Below are 11,730 nucleotides of genomic sequence, written 5' to 3'. Positions count from 1 at the left end.
ACTGAATACTTTGAACTCTAATTGCAAATCAAATATTTTAAATACTCATATGCACACAGAGGTAGCAATAAAGCAACTTCATTTTCTAGATTCCTTGGTTTCACTATAGAATATACCAGATTAATCTGATAAAATCATAACTAGAACTATGGCTTAAAGAAAACATAAAAATAGCAGTTTTTTTTACTGCTTGTCATTTCTTGTGTCATGTCACTTGTGTATTTCTTTTCATTTTCATTTCTATTAATCACAAAACAATTGGCACAGGCAATTTTAATCAGACTTGCTCAGCCAGGTATTAAACAGAAGAGAAAGGGAGAGCGGGTCTAGATCAGCTCTCTACACAGTACTCGCTATCCACTGTAGCTGTTTAGAATTTACAGGCTGACAGGGTATGGCTATTGGAGAAAACATAGTACCTACCATATTTGCATATTATCTGCCCAGCAACTAATTATTTTAATGTGAAATATGAAAAATGATAGTACTGCCTAATTTAAAAGTGCCATTTTAAAAATAAAAATGCAATTGTTATATAACAACTGACACTGGAGGTATAATTGCTTCAGACCCAAAGGGCTTCTCAAACCTTTTTCAGGGAAATATTTTTATTAACTCAATAATCTATTTCAGTGTCCTTCAAGTACTGTCTGATATATAACCTTCTTCGTGTGATTTAATTTCACTTTAGAGCCTCCAGAAAGCACATGGCCTATAAAATTAAGATAAAAGTTATGCGACTACATCGGAACAGAGACATTAATAAGCAGAAATTTGTAGAGGAAAAGATTTAGAGGCTACATATCTTCCATTTGGTTATGTCATGTTCTTTTTCAAAAGCTTTAACTTTTTTAAACCTTAGCTTGAAATATTAAATCCTAGGATTTAGACACCTTCATTTTCTTGTGCTATAACAGGCACTCAATAAATATTTATTGAATGAAATCAGAGATGATAAAATTTTGTATACTGAGGTTTTTAATACAAACCTCAATTGTATTTAGAATACAATTTAGAGCTACTTATATTTTCTTAAGAAACAATTATATTTGTGGAATTTTTCTTAGGGAGGGAAATAGTACTCCATTCTGTTTTAAAATTTAGAACAGGGAGCATAAAGTGTGTTCTTACTAAATGAAAAATGTACTTATATTTTCTATGTTATAGTTAGTACAAGGAGAAAACTCACAAAGCAGGAAAAGAAAAGGTGGAATATTTAAAGAGATGATGTTAGGGGCCATGGGAAGAGAAAGTGATCAAGTCATGCACACGGAAACACATCCTGATGCAACAAACCCACATGGGATTCATTGTAATACCAAACCCAGAGAGCATGTCATTCAACTCCCCGACAAGGAACATGACTGTCCTATATCAAAGTGGCTCTCAGACTAGTAGTAGAGTAAGAATATAGAATAATGCATTATTGTAATCCAGATCTGCACAAAATCTGTGGAACCTTAGGAGAAAAAAAAAGTCACTCTCTGGAAGATGCAGGGAAGATACGACAGAAGTGATGTTTTGCTGAGCCTTGAGCTGAGACAGGACTGGTATCAAAAGGGGGAAATAAAGGCAGAAGACTGACCCTAAAGATTTATGTGTTTGGAATAAAAGGTGAATGTATGACAGGGGAGGATAAAGAGAGTCAAGTTACAGGAACCGATGTTTGAACATCATTTCAGAGTGACTCCTATGTCACTGCATTGATAAGAAGAGTGAACCAATTAAAATACAATTTTTGAAGATGGAGCCCAGGAAAGGATATTTGTAACAAGCTCTCCTAGAGATTGTAGTGAGCTTCCTTGGTAGATCAGACAGTAAAGAATCTGCCTGCATTGTGGGAGACCTGGGTTTGATCCCTGGGGTGGAAAGATCCCCTGGAGAAGGGAATGGCTACCCACTTTGGTATTCGTGCCTGGAGAATTCCATGGACAGAGGAGCCTGGTGGGCTACAGTCCAGGGGTCACAAAGAGTCAGACAGTTGAGCGATTAACTCTTTCAGACTGTAATGTGCAGCTATATATATATTTGAGAAACACTGCAGTGGGTGACTGGAAGTCAATGAATATTTTCCAGTGAGGAAATGGCAAAATTAGGTCCATTTTAGGAAAATAACTTTGGCCTGGAGAATGGAGAGAGAATGAGTCTGTGTGTTTAAGACTTTGAAAGACTAGATAGCAGTCAGCATTGTATTGGAACACATTTGTATTCACTGAAAAAGACATGTAGACAGACACACTAAGGAAGAGACCTTTTTTTTAACTAAGGTTAAGACTATTTGAAATTCTTTATTTAAACTCTTATTGAACGTTATAACCAAGCATTATGAAATTTGTTTATTACCTGTTTGGGACACGGACCTAAAGAATTCAAGCCATGGGTCCTGGTTAGAAATTGTTTTAATCCCTATTTCAAATGCCTTAGGAAGATTCACTGTTTACAGTTGCTCTATATCTAATTCATTCTGAAAATGGAAGAAGTTATTGGCAAGAAACAGTTATGGTAACATTATGATCTGCCAGGTTTTTTTGGTCAGATGAAATCACTTTATCTTGTTCTGGGGGTTGTATTATTATTCATTAATTGATGATTCTATGTTATTGCCCCTTGGTAAACTTTAAGTATCTATCGGTTTAAGGGAATGGGTAATTTAAAAATGCATTAAGAAATCAGATGCTTTAGTAAATGTTTCCTATATTGTTTTCAAAGTTTTTTTTTTTTTTCTCATTAATAACTATTAATCTGCATAAAGTAATATGCTTTATTTATAAAGGAATGTCCAATTTTAAAGAAATTTCAAAAAAGAATTAGGTCTACTAGTTTCTCTGAACTGTTAAAAATTATATATACGCCTAAAATTGGTACAAATTATTTTATTTAGAAAAAAAAATGATTGGTTTTTGTTTTTACCAGTGTTTCTTCCTGTTTTATATGTGTGTGTGTATTTTTTTTTAAATAGGTCTATTTAAAAAAACAGTGACACCTATTTTTTTTTTTTTTTTACATAGACCTGTTTAAAATAGTGACATCTAGGTGTCCAGTGATACCTCAGAAAAAAACTTGTGTGTCTCCAAAGGGATATTTTCAGCTCATATAACAATGTGAATTGTGTGTTTTCTAGTTATGGTTATATTATTTTAAGCCAGTATTTAATGTTTCCTAAAATATCTCTTAGACTGGATCAGAGACACTGAAAACATTTTAACTGTGATTTGTCCACTATGCCCACTCAGTAGAGAGAGTAATACTTATCTCTTTTTTCCCCCCTCCCTTCTTTATTTTCCCCCCCACCTACCCTCCATCCCTTTCTTCTTTGATGTGAAAAGTGAGTAACAAGCTCTGACCAAAAGGAACATTCTACAGGAAAGTTATTATTACAGGAAAGTTATTATTAAAGATGAGGAAACATAATAGAGACTTGGTAAGGATAAGTGACTGTCCACATGCCCTAGATGTAGTGGGTAGAGTTAGACCACAGACTTTCTGGCTTCCTATTTCAATTCAGAATGCCTTGTTAAAGGACAATTCCCCTCACAAAAGGCTAGGAGAAAACTGCAAAACTCATGATATACTTGTCATAACACTATGGCTCTCCTTCCTTAATAACCTCCTTAGAGATCTGTGTTTCAGATCTGGGAAACAGTCTTAACATATAAGCTGGTTTTCTTAGTTTGAGGAGCATCAATCTATTTCAAGAATTTTAAACTCTTTTTCTATATATTTTTTACATTAAAAACCCTTTGGAAAATATGGTTAAGGTTATAAATTACCTTCTCACAAAAAAGTATATACACTCATATAGCTACAATTTTGCATACCAATTTGTTTCATTTTTGTAAATATAATCAGGGAGACAAAAGGAGCTATATAGAAAGAACATAGAACAGCTTTTTGTTTTTACCTGTAAGATTCTTCTTTTCTCTAAAGTAGCTTTGTTATATGTGAAAGATAAAAATGTCACCTGAATGATATGAAATGATACAGATAAGATTAACATTAACAATCACTTTAGTACTGTTTCAACCTTGCAAACTCTTAAGGAAAATATGGGTTCACAAAAACACTAAAAATCTGAATTATGCTTTATAAAGGAAAACAATTAAACCTCACAACTTTTCTTTGAAATTTACACAGTATGACACGTTATAAATGTAAGGCTTTGAGAAAAACAGTAAAAACTCGTGACCTCATAATCATCACCCCCCAAAAAAAACAGACATAGCACAAAATTTAATTTTTTAAAGATAAAAATGGCATTCACTTTTTATGAAAGAGAAGAGATTTCACCATCCCTGCCAAGATCTTGGGTAATTGTGCAGCAATAACCTCAGACATCATTTCTGGAAATTCAACACTCAGTGCCCAGGACTGGATAAATGTATTCAAGCAATACAGATGAAGTTGTTTGACAAGCTGTTGTTTTAACAAATGGATAAGAAACATGTAAGGAAAATAATAAATTTCTAAACTATGTAAACATCAAAGCTTATTTTTCTAATAATAGAAATGCTTCAGATGTTGTTTTTTACCAAAATGAAAAAACTCTCTCCATTTCCAGAATAATATATAAAATATTACATACATATGATGAAACATACTAATATATAGAAAGATTTAAAGAAATGAAAGTATTCTGTAATCCTATTGGATAAGCAGTGTGAACATTTGGTATATTTCAAGTTTTTCTGTTTACACATACTCAAGTATATGCATAATATATATATGCATAATAATAATAATATATATGCATATGTATTTCCATAAATGAAATTACTTTATAGTCTATTTCTTAATCCAGCTTTTCCCACATAACAATAGGCAAACTCTTCTATGTCAATACAAACAACCCAACCTGATTCATTTTAATCTAACTTTTTTTTGGCCACACCATACTGCATGCGGGATCTTAGGTTCCCCGACCAGGGATCAATCCCACACCCCCTGCACTGGCAGCACAGAGTCTTAACCACTGCGCTGCCAGGAAAGCATCATTTTAATTTAATTTTAATTCTGTCAAAATAATATTTTGCACATGTTTTTGAAAGTCAGATAGTACTGCAAGACCTACAGGAGCAAAAACACAGATGCAACCACTTTGAATTACTTTAGTTTGGGTCATTTGATATTTACCTCTGTATTTCTAATAAATTATATTTCCCAAAGTTTACATTATTAAGATCCTATTAAATAAGGATTTAGCTTTCTTGTATTATACACCCATCTCCTCAACTACACATACTTTCTCTTCTTCCTATTCTCTATATAGATACATCTCAGTGTTGGACTAAATCAATATCTAGCATTTATATTATAAAAATTTTTATTGTTTCTTGCTGGATTACATTTCCTTTCCTATATGAGTTACTTTAATTTTGCTAGTGCTAATCACCTCATGTTTCTCTGCTTTTTTTGTTTGTTTTTTTCAATATTTATCACAAAGCCATAGTCAAATTCTCTGACAGAATTGTAAAAACTTACTTCAGTATGTTCATACAATTAGTAATATCTCAAATCTAACTTTTTTTTTTCTTGGTGCTAGTACCCTGAAACCCTGTGCATTAGTTACTGTGCTGGGACACCCCTTTGCATCTCTCCTGGGTTGAATCTCATACTCCTTTGGCTTACGCCAGGGTTCTGTTGTAAGAAATCCTGCAGATGCCCTTGAGAAAGGCTCTATTTGACGTAAGGTCTAGGAGACCTTGAAAGTCTGAAAATACTTTCATGATGCCATCATATTTGTTTGATGATTTGGCTGGTACAAAATTCTTTGAAAATTTTTCTTTCCTTCAAAATTCTCCATTATTTTCTGGGTTCCAGTATTTTTGTTGAGAAGTTCTACAACATTCCGAATCCTGATGATTTGATGTGACTTGCTTCTTTTTTCACTGGTATATTTTAGGATACCCTCTTTATTCTGGGTATGCTGAAATTTTACAATAATGTGCCTTGGTTCAATTGGGTTGAGTCTGTATACTGGGCCCTTATGCTCAGAAAATTCATATCCTTCAGTTCTAGCAACGTTTCTTTTAAGATTACTTATGCAATTTCCTCTCCTTGATTTTCTCCACCCTTTCTTTTGGAGATAACTACGAACTGGAAAATGAAGCCCTGTGGATTCATCCCCTAAATTTGCTATCTCTCTAAATTTTCATATCTTTTTCTTTTTTGTTACTTTTATCTGAGTTTTCCTGAGATTTATATTTTCTGAGTTTTATATTTATACTGAATTTTTAATTTATGCCCTCCTTTAATTATCCAAAGGTATTTTCTCACTAAATGTTCTTTTTAAAATGTTTGCTAGTCTCTTTTCATGGATGCACCATCATTCTTATTTCTGTGAGTATTTTAATTTTTGATGCTTTCTTCTGTTATCTGCACTGGAGCTTTTTCCTTCAAGTTACATTTTTTTTTCTGTTTATTTTGTTCTCTGCCTTACATTTGAGAGACTTTATCTAAATGGCTAATAATTCTTGGCTGTTCACATTCAGCAGTGAGGCCTTATATTTGATCTAATGAGCAGAGAGATTTTTATGCCTTTATTATTTTAGTGTTTCTGAACACAGTAATGATAAAAGTTTGTATGCAATACATCTTGACTAAGATGTATTGCTGGATTAATTTCCAGAATTGTATTGTAATCGTAATTTCCAGAACCCTATATATTTATCCAGTTTGGTGTTAGGCATTTCTAAGGTGTTTTGTTTTGTTTTTTTCCTTCATGTATAAGCAGTGAGGCATACATATCTTAAATACTTGCCTAATTATTTAAGATAAACCCTAAAAAGTGGGAATATGAAAAGAATGCAACCTTTAACTATTGCCACACACTGCTAGAGTGTCCATTAGCATTGTTGCTGACTTATAACTCCACCCAAAATGGTATGAGAGTCTTATTCTCCACATCCATATCTTTGCTTTTCCAGTTTACATAAAATATTTTCTAACTTAAGACAAAAACATTTTGGAGCATTCTCAAGAATATGTATCACAATTCCTATCAACCATTACATTACTCTCAAATTTCACAAATACTAGTAAAAGGATATTTCAGTGATTTATACTGAAAATGAAAAAAGCACAATATAAATTGTGAGCAGTATGATGCAAGTACTGTTTTAAAGTGTAAGTACAAACATAAATTTGACGAACACACATGAAGTAAAACTTGTATTTCACACTAAAGTAATATATAGAATTCAGAAAATAATCACTGATATTCTAAAAACCAAAATACTTATATCATGCAAGTTATCAAGAAGTTTTGTAAGCTGATAGAAACGCTGTGAGCTAGGGACAACTCCTTTTTGCCTCAAACCAATTGCCTTGATGAGCTCTCTAATGTAACTTGATCTCATCTCTTCAAACTGGTTTTGACTTCTTAGTCCTTCTAAAGGAACTGTAAGAAGATAATTATAAATGGCAGTTATGTTTAAAAAGATGACACTAGCACTTTATAATATAAATTTCTGAACTGTACAGTGATTTCTTTTGATACGCAACTCTAGAAACAAATATCTAAATAGAAAAGAGTGCTACTAACAGTTTTAGGACATGTAAAACTTCTAGTTCTTTTGAAGAATATGGTAACAACAACTAGGTAAGTTAAAGAACATCTCAGCTTATTTTAGAGCCATATTAATGGATTATGCATTTGACTTAGCATCTGCTCAAAAGAGCATCTGACATTATTGTACATTCCTGCCTCAAATATTTAGTTTAAGTTTACAACTACACATATGCTGCATCTTTTTTGTTTTTTTTTTGTCTCCTGACTATTGATACAAGAGAAAGTCATTGATGTTTGAATTTTCTCTTATATTCAGCCACTTGGCTATACTCTATTTTATTTATGTATTCATTTATTAATATTGTTAAATCTAACAGTTTGTGTTGGATTATCTTTTTTTTTTTTTTTTGTATACGACAATACCATACTCAGATAATATCCTTATTTTTTCCTTTCCAACAGTTGTAGCTGTCATTTCTCCTTCATGGTTCAATACATTGGTTAAGTCTTCCAGAACAATATTAAATAATAACAGTAATGGTAAATACTTAAATTTTGTTGCTGATTTTATTGATAAGTGTCTCTCATTTCCATTATGATGTTAACTGGTAATTCACACTTCTACCTCAGAAACCTTTAATTCATACATCCAAATCTTAGGCACAACGTCTTACTATAGCCCATTCTCTTGTTTCCACTACGTAGTCAATAAACCTTTCTCCTAAGTCTTTCTGGTTCTTCTGTTGTGACCTGTCTGAGATGTCCTGGTTGGTTTCTTTAGCAACTGTATTACCAGAACTCCCAGCTCCTTTATTCCCTCTTACTTCAGTCACAACTGTCCCACAAACAAATCTTCAACCATAAGTGAAGTTTCTGCAACTATATCCAGATTACTGAAAGAAAAATCACATAATCTATGGATTTATGCATCTAGATATTTATGATCTTCACCTTTAGCAATATTTCTAGAGAGAAGTGTACTTCATTTGAGCAAAGTCAACTCTATGTCTCCAGCAAAGGTAGATAAATAAAGCTTTTAAAAAACCTCTTTCTTTATTCCCTGTATCCCAACAGACCTTGACTTCTACTTCCCTTGGAAAAAGAAGGCCAGAGATGATAAGCCAATAGAAACTAAGAGTTAACTCTGGTTTAGAGTCTTCAAGAGCTCAGATCCTCAGTATAAAAGGGACTTAAGTAATTTGGGCAATAGGACACTTTTGCGCCAACTGAAATCTTAACTGTATGTATATCATGTTGAAGCCTGTCTTGACATCAATGACTTTCTCTTGTATCAATAGTCAGGAGACAAAAAACAAAAAAGATGCAGCATATGTATAGTTGTAAACTTAAACTAAATATTTGAGACAGGAATGTACAATAATGTCAGATGCTCTTTTGAGCAGATGCTAAGTCAAATGCATAATCCATTAATATGGCTCTAAAATAAGCTGAGATGTTCTTTAATTTACCTAGTAAACTTAACTGTATGTGTATTATAACATATAGTGTTATAACATATAGTATCATAACCTATTCCCTTTACTTCATATAGCAACTATTTTAAACATCCATAACTCTTTTTAACAATCCCAACCAATTTTCACATCTCCCTCACTCTTCACCATGACTATAAAATTATTTTTTCTTCTGATTACTGAAGTATTGTTTTCTCATTGGGCTTTAAAGAGCTGGAAAACTAGTAACCCAAAGCCTTCGACACTATCCATCTACCTGTTGAGGACCAGACTTGAAGCAATTATCCTTACTTCAGGAAAATCAGGCCTAATCTCATCCTGCCTCATGCTATTAGTATCAACCACTAACAACATGCTCCCAGGATATAATCTAATCACTAGGCTCTCATCCTATGCTCCTGGGATATCTCTGAAAATTATTCTCCTTTCTACTCTCTTCCTTAGATTTCAGATCTATGATGAACCAGCTGTAAAAAAGTTATTTCTATTTTATTTGAGCTCTTTATATTAATTCATTGTTTTCTTAATTATTACTCAGCATTACATGACTGGAGAATTTTCTCTGAGATTCTTATTGATTCCATATGTGGGTTTTCAGCATTTCTTGTAAATATATTGGTGGCAAGTGGGAGAGAGTGAGTCAAGGGCAGTTAGCAATATGCTTGCTATTTTAGATGAGAATACTTTAAAAAATACTTATTTTTGATTTAGTTATTTAAAAATAGTGTGTATCAATTAGAAAAATTTTGAAAAATACTGAAAATACAAAGAAAATTATAAGTCACCTGAGATCCTACAATCCAATAGTTTGGGATATTTAATAATATTATATTGAGAATATTTACATAATTAAATCATTCAAAGTTGTTCATATATGAATGTTTTAATTCTCACGTAAAATTCAATATCACAGAAATGTGTAGTAAATGCAAGTTATTTAATTATTTTATAATTCAACACTTGAATCATGCAACATCATGCAATATTTTACTAATATAAACAATACTTGCACTCATCTCACATGCTAGTAAAGTAATGCTCAAAATAAGACAGGCTTCAGCAATATGTGAAATGTGAACTTCCAGATGTTCAAGCTGGATTTAGAAAATGCAGAGAAACCAGAGATCAAATTGCCAACCTCAGCTGGATCATCAAAAAAGCAAGAGAGTTCCAGAAAAACATCTACTTCTGCTTTATGGACTATGCCAAAGCCTTTGACTATGTGGACCACAAGAAACTGGAAAATTCTTGAAGAGATGGGAATACAAGACCACCTGACCTGCCTCTTGAGAAACCTGTATGCAGGTCAGGAAGCACCAGTTAGAACGGGACATGGAACAACAGACTGGTTCCATGAAAAGGAGTATGTCAAGGCTGTATATTGTCATCCTGCTTATTTAACTTCTATGCAGAGTACATCATGAGAAACTCTGGGCTGGAGGAAGCACAAGTTGGAATCAAGATTTCCGGGAGAAATATCAATAACCTCAGATATGCTGATGAAACCACTGTTATGGCAGAAAGAAAAGAAGAACTAAAGAGCCTTCTGATGAAAGTGAAAGAGGGGAGTGAAACAATTGGCTTAAAGCTCAACATTCAGAAAACTAAGATCATGGCATCCGGTCCCATCACTTCATGGCAAATAGATGGGGAAACAGTGAAAACAGTGACAGACTTTATTTTTTGGGACTCCAAAATCACTGCAGATGGCGACTGCAACCATGAAATTAAAAGACACTTGCCCCTTGGAAGAAAAGCTATGACCAACCTAGACAGCATATTAAAAAGCAGAGACATTATTTTGCCAACAAAGGTCCATCTAGTCAAAGCTATGGTTTTTCCAGTAGTCATGTATGGATGTGAGAGTTGGACTATAAAGAAAGCTGAGTGCTGAAGAATTAATGCTTTTGAACTGTGGTGTTGGAGAAGACTCTTGAGAGTCCCTTGGACTGCAAGGAGAACCAACCAGTCCTTCCTAAAGGAAATCAGTCCTGAATATTCATTGGAAGGACTGATGCTGAAGCTGAAACTCCAGTACTTTGGCCACCTGATGGGAAGAACTGACTCATTGGAAAAGACCCTGATGCTGAGAATGATTGAGGGCAGGAGGAGACGGGGACAACAGAGGATAAGATGGTTGGATGGCATCACCAAATCAATGGACATGAGTTTGAGTAAGCTCCAGGAGTTGGTGATGGACAGAGAAGCCTAGCATGCTGCAGTCCATGGGGTCGCAAAGAGTCGGACACTATGATGAATGTCATTTCTGATATTTAAAGGATATATTCTTATAAGTAGAATTATTAGAGTAAAAGATATTAACTTTCTTAACCCTCAAAATATATATTTCTAAATTATCAACACTTCTTACTATTTATGTTGGGTGGTTGGTTCTGAGCAATTTTCATTTAGGGTAATCTTTTTTTTAGAGAGAAAAATAAAATATCATATCATTTTCATTTCTCCAGTTGTTAGTGAGGTTGAATAATTTTTTAATGCTTATTAGTGATTTGGTTTTATTTAAATTTTTTTTCTGTTTTGTACTCATTTTTTTTTGCACTAAGATATATTTTCTAAGTTTGCGGTTTAAAGCCCAGTTTTAAAATATTTAATCAGTGCTGTAACTTTATTAAGGCAAAGAGTCCTCCCTAGGCAACCCCAATTTTCCCATGCTCAGAAAGCCAATGCTTTCCATTTTTTCAACTATTTATTTTGGTCTTTCCTTCTTAAGTGACACCCTTATATTGC

General features: G+C 33.3%; 1 pseudogene across 1 annotated transcript in view; it reads right to left on the bottom strand.

Moving 5' to 3' along the window:
• Positions 1-4,149: 4,149 nt before the first annotated feature.
• The window catches only part of LOC147340507 (progesterone receptor-like), a 30,424-nt pseudogene continuing 22,843 nt past the window's right edge, over positions 4,150-11,730 (bottom strand). Inside the window, exons 5-6 of the transcript XR_015158677.1 lie at positions 7,227-7,396; positions 4,150-4,413 (exon numbers count right to left, since the gene is read on the bottom strand). The product of XR_015158677.1 is annotated as a progesterone receptor-like (transcript). The remainder of the gene's footprint in view (positions 4,414-7,226; positions 7,397-11,730) is intronic.

This window comes from Bos grunniens, chromosome X, assembly GCF_055505025.1.
Source record: "Bos grunniens cultivar Pamir isolate PY7600 chromosome X, Bosgru_T2T1.0, whole genome shotgun sequence".
Classification (NCBI taxonomy): Eukaryota; Metazoa; Chordata; class Mammalia; order Artiodactyla; family Bovidae; genus Bos; species Bos grunniens.
This window is presented reverse-complemented; position numbering and strand designations above follow the sequence as displayed.